Genomic DNA, 11,658 nt, shown 5'->3' on the forward strand with positions numbered 1-11,658 from the left:
ACATCAAACCAAACGATGGAATACAGTCGCATTAGGTGGGGCCCACCGATTAGGGGTGTATTGGCTATGCCAATACACCAAACCAAACATGCTCCAAGAGTTGAGCATAATGTCACAACACAGGACCTGGTGTGTCGTGACATCGCCTCTATATGAAAATAATTACGAGTCAGGGGCATTTTGGTCCACACAATCAAACATTAAACACAAGGACGACAGTTGACCTAGGGTTGAGGACGGTAACCACCCTAAATCTATAAATAGGCTCATTTAGCACACATCAGACATACCATTCATATTGTATAATTTTCTCTTTAGCTTTAGTCTTTAGTCTTTAGTTTTTCCCTTTTTCTTAGGTTTTAGGTTTTATTTCCGTTCTTGTTATTTGTTTTTACGAAGAAATTGGATTCTTGAATTACTATCAAACTCTATGAGGATTCTACACTTAATCTAAATAAAAATCGGGCTTCTTCTAAACTCTATTCTTGAAATTGTTCTTTATGCTTGTAACGCGTAGGTTTGTGCTAGTATACATAGTCGTTATCAAGTAATAAATAAGTATAAGAGTTAACATCTCCACATTGATTGTATTTGTTAATCAAATTTTACAAAATTAAAGATTGCAAGTTGGTAAGAAAACACAATAATTTTGATGTGATGGATAAAATTAATATTAACTAAATGCAAATGAATTAGTCTAAATACAATGAATGAGATGAAATGGTTTAGCAACAAATTCACAAGCTTCAACAATAATAACAATCAGCTAGAATAGTTACAATATTCAACTTAATTCATTTTTCATCATGCGTAACAATGTCCAGAAAGTATTCCATGGCAACTCAATCTTTCATTAACTTGAAACCAGTTATAAGTGCTTTTAGAATCTTATGCTTAGAAAAACATGCATACTACCATTGTCATATTTAACTAAGGGTTTGTTAGAGTTGTGTGAAGTAGCAGGGAAGGATTAGGTTTGAAACAATTTAATCACACCAATCTAAAAATTATGCAAGGTAATATAGCTCTCTCAAGTTATTACAAACCTTTAATTTAATCGGGCTAGGGTCTAAATTAAGCATGCATCTTTCAATTATCGCATCCATTAATCATCATATAGCTAGGATTGATAAATTAATTCTAATGTATTCAATCACATTTTAATGAATGAAATACATGCATGAGTTTAATTGAAAGCATGAATGATTGAGGCACAGACATTATGAACATGAATCAAATGAACTTCGTCAAATTAAGTTATCATTGTTAATGAAAAAATTTGAAACAATTTCTGGAAATGTTGAATAATTAAGAACAAAATAAAGATAAGGAAGAAGAAGCTCTGAATGATTTTGGCAGTCCTCCAGAAATCGGTCGTAAGGGCTTCCTCCAGTCCTTGTGTTTACTCCTTCATAAAATGCTCTTCAAGGTGGTCGACCAAGAGAGAATTTTCTCAAGGAATTGCTAGCTAAAGGGAATAGGTAGAATGAATGGCTTTATGCATGAAAAGGAGAGGAAAGGAGATGAGATAATGTCAATTGAGAGATGAATGAGGGATTGATGGATAAGGGAATAAGATGTGGCATTTATAGTAGAAGGGTGACATGAGAGTTTACTAAAAAGAGCTCAATGGATCCCTTGAAATGCTCCCCCTCTTGGCCGGCCATGAAATGTGGAAAGTGACTGATTTTTTCCTTAATTTTCTTGCTTGATTCTAGCTTGATTTGTGCTAGGGGTTGGACGGTATCTTAGTTAATAATTGGGAGCTAATTTTTTATTCTTTCCCAAGTGCAATAACCTCTAAATAAATCTTCCAAAAGTTGATTTTAGGCTACTCATATGCCTTTTTTCGAATATGGGCTTCTCTTCCCCTTGATGGACAGTTTTGTAACACAATTTAAGACACAATTAGATTTCTTTTTAGCAACCAACTTCAACTAGGTCAAGGTAAAATTTCTGAACCCAATCATGCTTTAGCCGTCCATATGACTTGTTCATGTGTGACATTTAATTTGCTCTCATGTTAGTCAATTCCATGGTCCTATTGCAATATATTAAACACTTTATTAAACATGTAACAATATAACTTAATTTTATGCAGAATTAACTCTAAAAATTAATAAAATTACAAACTTGCTAAAATCATGCTCAATATCTTAATATGAATTAAATTCATATAATTTTCTAACCATATACTCAAAATTAGCTCAAATTTAAGTAAAAAGATGTGACATAAGTCTATATAATTTAGACTTATCACACCCTCAAACTTAATACATTGCTCGTTCCGAGTAATGTTTCATGTAAAGCAAAAAAATTCTATAAGGCAACCTCACAAACTCTTTCTATTGATAAGACACTTATATACAAACATTATTTCAAAATTTTATACTAACTACAAGAAAATGCTAACATAAATCATAGAGTGCATGCTTTTGAAGGTCATATATAACATTCACCATTCAATCAAAGTTTCCTTATCAATTTAGAAAAAGCAATCACAAGGTTTAATCAGTGGCCCTCATATGTTGACTTAGCAATTTCTCTCCACTAATGTAGGCAGCATAATTATCAAAATTAATAAGTCTTTTATAGGGTTGTAATGGGGCTATGCTCAAGGTAGGGATAAAGAGAAGCAAATTTTTAGGTTCAACAATCTTAACCCTGAATTTTTCTTGGATCTTTGTTGCACAACCTTCCTACAAATGGGTCTTTTGAACACCCCCAAACTCATTTTGAACTTATGTTCAACTTTCTGAATTTGAACAAAATTTTCTTTTCTTCTTTTTTTGAATCATGAATCAAATGAAGAACATGTACATCTTTCTGAAATTTTCCTCAAATTTTGATCACCAAGACAAGTATAGTTAAGATTGGTGTAAAAAAAATGGATAAAACTTAAAAAGATGGTAATATGGCTTATGATGTAGGTAACTCACAATAAAGTAGGTCATTAAGCTCAATTTAAAGTTTCAAGGGTTAAATTGATAAGGTAGGCTTGAAAGGTTCAAACGATCCAAAGAAAATGTACCTATATCATGTTTAGATTCTCATGCCTCCTACGATTTCGCCTCAAGAAAATACTAAGTCAATTCTAAAGACTTAAACCTTCATGCATGTTTATTTCCAAGGAAATTAAATTTTCATGGCAAAAACTACATAAGACTAAAGAAAATACAAGCATTCCATAACTTAACATAAAAAAATCTGATATAATCAGAAATCATACTTGCATTTGAGCTAACTTATGAACAAAAATTTTCTCTGAACATCATTTTATTTCAGCATACTTATGTGTAAACATTGAAACATACTTCTAAAAATAAAATTTTATGCAAATAATGCCCTACCCCCTCCTTAAAAAGAAGTAATGTTCTTACTGTGTAAACAAAGTAATGAATAAGAACTAAACACCAAGTAAGATTGCAAGAAAAGAGAGGTGAGTCATGAAGACTGCTTAAGTTCCAAGTCTTTCTTAACAATCCAATCCTAGACATGTTCATTCACATTATCATACTACTTTACTTTTTATTAGAGAAAAAGCATTGAGATTAATTTATTCATGTTTGCAATTTCCTACTTATTGTGCAAAAGCAAAATACTAACTAAGAAAAGAAAAATATAAATGCCTAAAAATAAATACTAAGAAAAAGAAATTTGCCCTTTTAATTCATGTCATCTTCCATGTCTTCTTTTTTTTCCTTCTTGGTCTCACTTGATCCCATAAGCTCTTCTTGCCATGTCTCGAAGATATGATTTGGAAACTCAGGAACAAAACAGTTAGAGATATTCTGAAAAGTATTTTGTATGAAATCATCTCTAATTTTTGCATATCACCAATAAGCCTGTTGTTGGTTAAGCATGAATTTCCACGTATCCGTCATAATTGAAAATTTTGATTTCTTCATAGTGTTCGAAGAAGTAGGCATTGGAACAATCAACTCAGGATTAACACTTGGCTCTACTGGTTCAGCAACATATGGTTCTATCCTTGGTTCAAGGTTGTTTGTTCCTCTTCAGATTATGTTTCTTCTGTTTCATTTACTAAGTCAGCTTCTAGTTCAAACCTGGTTGACGACTCATCAAATTTTGGTTCGTTTGGTTCATTTGGCTCTATATGGTTCAATAGCTCAACATTCTTCACTAACCTCTCAAGATCATGTCTTGTTATGCAACCTTGAACATAATAACCCTTCAGGTTTGCTTTTGATTTAACTTGGGCCTTCAAGCAAAGTGAAGTAATCAATGATGGAAAATAAGCAAAACCTGCCTTTTTCCTAGCACAGTCTTGAATTTCCTTAGAATATTTTTCCTAAAATTGATAGAACTTTCTGTCATAATTGCATAAAACAAAAGCATTCATTCCATCGAGATAGTGGACTTCTATGAGATAAGCATGAAGCTATATCGAACAAAGTAAAACCATACCTTAGCCACTGGGTTTAAATACTACCTTCGATAAGAATGATTGCCATACTTCCTTATAATCCATTGGGGTCCCGGATTTGTAACCATTAAGTACTTGTGAAAGAAAATCTTAATTTATATTTGTCATCATGGCAGACTACTCATCTTTTTCAACATCAGGCAGATTTAACAAATTATTAATGATTTAGAAGTAAAGGGTACTTTCTTTTTACAAACAAGAACTTTATTAGCATTTGGTGTGGTCAAATTGGCATAGAACTCTCGCACCTATTCTTCTTTAGGCATTGATCGTGCATCAACAAATTGATTCCAATTTAAAGTATAAATTATTTTTCGAATTGACAAAGACACAATCATCTTGTCATTGCTCTCCAAATTGAAACCTTTTTTTGGAATTATGGGTTGATTTCTGAAGATTGAATCAAATATTTCCCTCGCGTCCTCATCTTGAATCACAATTGAATTTTAGGTAGAGGTTTTTGAATATCTATTTCTTTTACGAGACATGATACTTTTTCTTGAAAGAAAAGAAAATTTAGGCGAGTTAATGAAAAGAAGAAATCAGCAAAGTGATTGTGGTGGATAGGGTTTGTGATAGAAAGGATGGTGTGGTGGTAAAAGAATTGGGGCAGCAATAGGATAGGTCACGGTGGTTGCTACGGCAGAAAAGGTGGTACAGCAAAGGTCTTGCGTCAATGCTAGTAGGGATATGTGACAAGAAGGAAAAATTGGGGAGAAGCTCTTGGAACTTGAGGCCGACGGCTAGGAGAAGAAAAATATATAGGTTTAGGGTGAAGGCTAATTCTTTAGGTGTTGTGAAAATTATGAATGTGTTAAGGGGTTTATATAGTGATGCATTAGGGGAAATTTTAGCTAAAATTTAGCTCAAGTAGTGACTTGGGCAGCAAGGTATGGAGGAAAATAAAAGTGGCGACAAAAATTTAGGGTTGTGGGGGGTTTATGGACTGCAATGAGTGGATATTTTCCTCTTCTTCACTATTTTGGGCCTTAAGACCATATTGTAATTGTTTTCTGTACTAAAGGATTAAACTAAACCAAAAGTAAACGGACAGATTAGTACTTGGGCCATATTGGCCCTCTTATTAAACATAAACAATTAAAATTAAAATTAAAAATTTCTTTCGGGCTATTTAGAAAATTTCTTCTCAAAAAATTACATCAAATTAAATTCCCAAGAAAGGTTGGAGGGGTCATAAATGATCCTGCTTAAATTCCAATCTCCTTAGACAGAATTAATTTAATGTATTAATTCGAGAATTTTTTTTTTCTAAATATGCCATTTATTAAAATTAATTATAAGATAAAATCAAGGGTCTGTTAAATTGAACGAAGTTTCAACTCGCTCAACTTCACCATCCCAATAATGTTTGAGATATTGACCATTAACTTTAAATGTACCTCCCTTCTTATTGTGCAATTCTACTACTGCATATGAATAAACTTTGTGAATGGTGTAAGCTCCAATCTATTAGGATTTAAGCTTCTCAGAAAATAACCTTAGCCTTGAATTAAACAACAAAACACTTTGACCTTCTCTGAATTCATGAGGTTGTATACATTTTTCATGCCATCTCTTAGTCTTTTCTTTATACATCTTGGAATTCTCATATGAAAATAACCTCAACTCCTCCAACTCGTGAAGCTATAACATTATTCTCTTACCGAATTGCTTTAGATCCAAATTTAGTTGTTTTAAGGCCCAATGAGCTTTATTTCCAACTCAAGTGGCAAATGACATGCCTTTCTGAGGACTAACCGATAAGGATTCGTTCCTAACATGTCTTAAAAGCTATTTGATAGGCCCATAGAGCATCATCGAGCCTTCAAGACCAATCTTTTCTATTAGGTCGCACCACCTTCTCAAGAATTCCTTTGATCTCACGGTTTGCAATTTCAACTTGCCTATTCATTTATGGATGATAGGCAGTGACAACTTTATGTTTCACATTGTACTTTTCAAGCAACCACTTAAGCCATTTGTTAACAAAGTGAGATCATTCATCGCTAATTATAGCTCTCAGAGTCCCAAACTATGTAAACACATGCTTATGTAAGAATTGCATGACTACCTTAGCATCATTTGTTAGGTGTGCCTCAGCTTCCACGTACTTGGATACATAGTTGACACCCACTAGGATGTACATGTTGCCATAAGATGAAGGAAACGGGCCTAGAAAATCAATGCCTCATACGTCAAATTGTTCTACCTCCAAAATGTTTGTTAAGGGCATCTCATTCCTCCCTGGTATGTTTCCAATCCTTTGCACCGATCACAATTTTTCACAAATGCATATACATCCTTAAACACTTTAGGCCAAAAAAATTTAGCTTGAAAGATCGTTGCTGTAGTACAGGAACCACTATAATGTCCCCCACTTGGAGATGAATAGTAGTGGTATAGGATCTTGTCAATCTCACTTCCAACTACGCACTTTCTGATTATATTATTTGCACATTTTTTAAACAAAAACAGCTCCTCCTAGAAATAATACAAACTATCATGAAGGAATTTCTTCCTATGTTGGTATGTCATTCAAAGAGGCATTATTCCACATGAGAAATAATTTGCAAAATTGGCAAACCAAGGAGTTTCGTAGATTTGAGTTACCTTAAAGATATGCTCATCTAGAAAATTTTCATTAAATTGAACAAGTGAATGAGTTACCTTGTTTTCTTCCAAACTCGACAGATGGTCAGCTACTTGATTTTCAACTTCCTTTCTGTCTTGGATTTCATGGTCAAATTCTTGGCGTAACAATATCTATCGAATTAACCTTGGTTTAACATCTTTTTTGAGAGTATATAATTGATGGTCACCTGATCAGTAAACACTGTAACTTTTGTACCTATAAGATAAGAATAGAACTTGTCAAAAGAAAAAACTATAGTAAATAATTCTTTTTCAATTATCGTGTAATTAAGTTGGGCTCCTGTCAAAGTTCTGCTTGCATAGTAGATAGGATAGAACACTTTATTTCTTCTTTGCCCCATCACAACCCTTATAGCAAAATCACTTGCATCACACATCAACTCAAAAGGTAAGTTCCAATCAGATGTAACAATTATAAGGGCTGAGATTAACCGATTTTTCAACTCTTCAAAAGCTTCCAAACATGCTTTGTTAAACTCAAAAGTGGCATCTTTATCTATAAGCATACACAAATGTTTGGAAATTTTTGAAAAATATTTCATAAACCTTCGGTAAAAATTGACATGGCCTAAGAAACTTCTAACTTCTTTAACGGTAACCGGTGGTGTTAACTTCTCAATTACATCCACCTTTGCTTTATCGACTTCAATCCCGTTTCTGGAAATTTTGTGCCCTAAGATAATTCCCTCCTTAACCATAAAGTGGCATTTCTCCCTGTTAAGGACTATTTGTCTTCTCGCATCTCTTCAGTACCTTAGCCAAACTACTCAAACAAACATCATAAGTGTTACCAAAAATAGAAAAATCATCCATGAATACCTCAAAAAATTTTCTACTATATTAGTAAATATTGCCATCATGCATCGTTAAAATATGGCAGGTTCATTACATAAACCGAAAGGCATTCGCCTAAAAATAAACGTATCATATGAGCAAGTAAAAGTTTTTTTGTGTTGGTCTTCCAGGGCTACAACTATTTAGTTATATCCCAAATATCCATCTAAGAAATAGTAATATTCATTTTTTTCCAGTCAGTCTAACATCTTATCTATAAAAGGCAACGAAAAATTATCATTATGAGTGGCTTTGTTTAATTTTTTAAAATCTATAGAAATTCTCCAACCTGTGACTATCCTCGTTGAGTTAAATCATTAATATGACAACCTCTTCTTCCCACCAAAACTTGAGCCTACCACTCCTGCCCCTATTGAGGAAGCCAGTTACGAGGGGGAGGAAGATGTAGATGAGACTGCTAATTCGCCAATTGAGGACAATGTTTAATTGTTCTTGCACTTGTACTTGTCTCCTCATTAATGAAATTTTCTACTTTTATTCGCTTGTCTTTTATTTCCACTATACTTTACCTTTCTTTCTGTAATTTCCCAATACATTTACTACCAACTTACAATGATCCACCGACCTACACTTATTCTCAAAACACTTATTGACTTTATAATAACTTAAGAGACCAGGACAGATCTAATGTATCATGCATATAGGGGCTATTCCTTAACTTCCTAAGTCCAGAGGATTAGAAAAACTGAAGTTTTGGTACCACTAAATTATAACACTCTATACTCGACACGATCGTTAGGTCTGGGTACCTAGTGTCACAATTAACCTAAGTTACTTAATATAAATTTTAACTTGATTTATTTACAAAGTAATTAACTCCAGAATTAATTCATATTTATCACATAACTTTTTTTTAAGTCATCTACAGGTTTCAAAACTATAACTACAAATAAACTTCCTACAATTTCTAATGCTCTTACAATCAACTTGCCTTATAGAGTCATGTACATGCTTATATATATATTGTGACTTGGAATTTAAAACTTTGATAAACATTCATTTGTTTAAACCTGAGGTGTAGCCTCTAAGGGTGCCCCTCTATATGCACGGTACAATTATGGTGCCATTTTCATGGGCTTAGCGGTGTCTGGCTTGGTCCCTCCACATGATTCTCAAGCCATCCTTTGACCCTACATTCAAGGTAAAAACAAACGTAAGTTTAAAAAAACTTAGTGAGAATCTATACAATAGTTTTTGCAGATGACTTGAGTTTCGAGAAATAAATGATCAATACACAAAATCCCTGCATATCATAGAAGGTTCTACGGTTTATTCGGCGTTGGTGGCACCCATACTTTTTTCCTGAAGAATAATTTGCAAACAATCAAGCTGAATTAGTTATCGTTTTTCCCTTACTACCGACCTCTTTCGAACAGTTGAACTTGCCTAGCTTCTTCCAGACTTCCATTTTACCTTTCCTGGTTGAACTTATGGATTGGAGACTACGTGATAACTCTTTAAAAGAGTTATATTTCATGCCTTTGGACTTAGTTAATTTCCTGTACTTAAGTACATCTAGTTTCATTTTAAAACATTTTATTAGTATATTTAGCATTGCATTAGAACTTGGGTTGTGTTTCAATATTAGGTACTTTTAATTACTTGTGGAAAGGTTGTGTTTTATGGTATTGGTAGGTGTAGGATGAGGAACAAGAAATAAAGAAGGGAAATTTTGAAAGGGAAAAAAGGTGGTTAGATTGCCAACTCGTATGCCATGAAAATGCTAAGAAGATGTCCAGCTAACATTCAACGCATATTAGTTATAGCCCAACTCTACTTGTACCAGATAAATCTGCCTAGAAAAGAGGAGGAGATAAATCTTGGGCTGTTGGAATTATCTTGAAAAGAAAAAGAAAAAATAATTTAAAAAGCCAAAAGAGGACACCCCAGAGAGAGAGTAGAAAGTGAGATCCTTAGGCGAAATAGAAGGTAGCGGTTGAATAGAGATGAATAGAGGAAAAATGAAGGCAGTTCCTCCCAGCCACCTTAGGACATTGAGCAACTGAAGTGAGGATTGGAAAAGGGAACGATGTCTTCTCAATGTTCTTCCATTATTTTTAATATATTCCTTCTGAATTATAGTGATGAAAATGAAGTTTGAGTTGAATTTTATTTGTCAACCTATGAGCTAAATCTCATAGGGTTGGGATTACATTGATGAAACTTTAACTGTCTTTAATGGCTGTAGTATAAATCTAAATTATTTTACTTTGCATTCAATTGCTTTATTCTTTGAAATGTATGTGAGCAATCCCTAGACATAGACGACTATGCAGCAGATCCTTAAATTAATCTAAAGTCTAAAAAGGTTAAATTAGTTAGACTGTAGTTGAATGATATAAGAAAGTACTCGACCGATACTTGTAGTAGACTCTAGACATATAGCAATGTTCATACAAAAGGAAACAGTGTTGGGTACCATATTCAAGGCCTATAAACACAAGCAAGGTAACTTGAGGTTTTTGCTTTTGAAAGAGGCAGACCACTTTAGAACTCTTCTGAGTAGTAGGTTAAGTATGATCTTGATGAGGTATTGCTAACAGGAAAAGTAGATTCTTAATAATCCCGACCTTCCCACTCAACAACCCGTAACCGTTATCTTTTACCATAGAATCTTTTCCATCTCATTCGTAGTTATTTATTTGTTCATTTACATAATATTCCTGTAGTAATTCTCATAATTTCCATTACATTTCTACTCTCGTTGCCATAGCAATTCGAAGTATTAATTAATTCCACATATTGCATACATCACTATTCCTTTTAATTGCCACTGCATACTTACCATAGCTTTACCATAACATTAATCACATTTTATTATAATAAGTTGACCACTTTTGTGCCTCAACCCGATCCTCGTGGGAACAATAGTCACTCATCATTTTATTACCTGATTTAACGTGTATACTTGCACAAATCACATATTATTTCACACGCAACAAGTTTTTGGCGCCATTGCCGAGGATCGGCAATTTGGTGTAATTTGGTTTGGTTATTTTACTTAATTTCATTAGTTTATTTTAACTTAGTTAGTTTAATTTCCATAGGTTTACCAACTGTGTATGAGAAGTGGCATTCTTGCAAAGAAATATTATCCTTTTCACCTAAAGATCGAGAGAACTTTGCAAAGAAGGTGAAAAGAATAGAGAAAAATAGCTAGAAACAGGAATAATCCCGGTCTCAACGATAATCTAAATGGCCCTAGTCTCAATGATAATCCAAATGGTCAGGATGTTAATCCTTATATTCGTCAAGTAATAGATGACCAAGACAGACCTATTTGAGAGCATGTTGTTCCAATTTTAGATGACCTGATTGCAGGGATAGTTAGACCATAAATACAGGCTCAGCAGTTTGAACTGAAACTAGTAATGTTTCAGATGTTGCAAATAGTAGCGCAGTTTGGTGGATTGGCCACTGAAGATCCAAGATTGCATTTATGACTTTTCCTAGAAGTTTGTGACTCGTTCAGGCAATAGGGTGTTCCTGAAGACGCCCTGCGGCTTAAACTATTTCCATATTCTTTAAGAGATGACATCATGGAATGATCTTTGCCAGAGGTTTTTGCTACGGTATAATCCACCGAACATGAATGCCAAGCTTAGAAATGACATCATCTCTTTTCGACTATTAGAGGATGAAACATTATATGAAGCTTGGGAATGATTTAAAGATTTAATTTGGAAATGTTTGATGCGTGGATT

At 33.7% G+C, this 11,658-nt stretch overlaps 1 non-coding gene across 1 annotated transcript; it reads right to left on the reverse strand.

The window, feature by feature from the left end:
- Nucleotides 1-11,551: 11,551 nt before the first annotated feature.
- On the reverse strand, nucleotides 11,552-11,658 carry LOC121224835 (small nucleolar RNA R71). The gene has a single exon (XR_005922577.1). It is a non-coding gene; the product is annotated as a small nucleolar RNA R71 (small nucleolar RNA).

Source organism: Gossypium hirsutum, chromosome D12 (genome assembly GCF_007990345.1).
Source record: "Gossypium hirsutum isolate 1008001.06 chromosome D12, Gossypium_hirsutum_v2.1, whole genome shotgun sequence".
Lineage (NCBI taxonomy): Eukaryota > Viridiplantae > Streptophyta > Magnoliopsida > Malvales > Malvaceae > Gossypium > Gossypium hirsutum.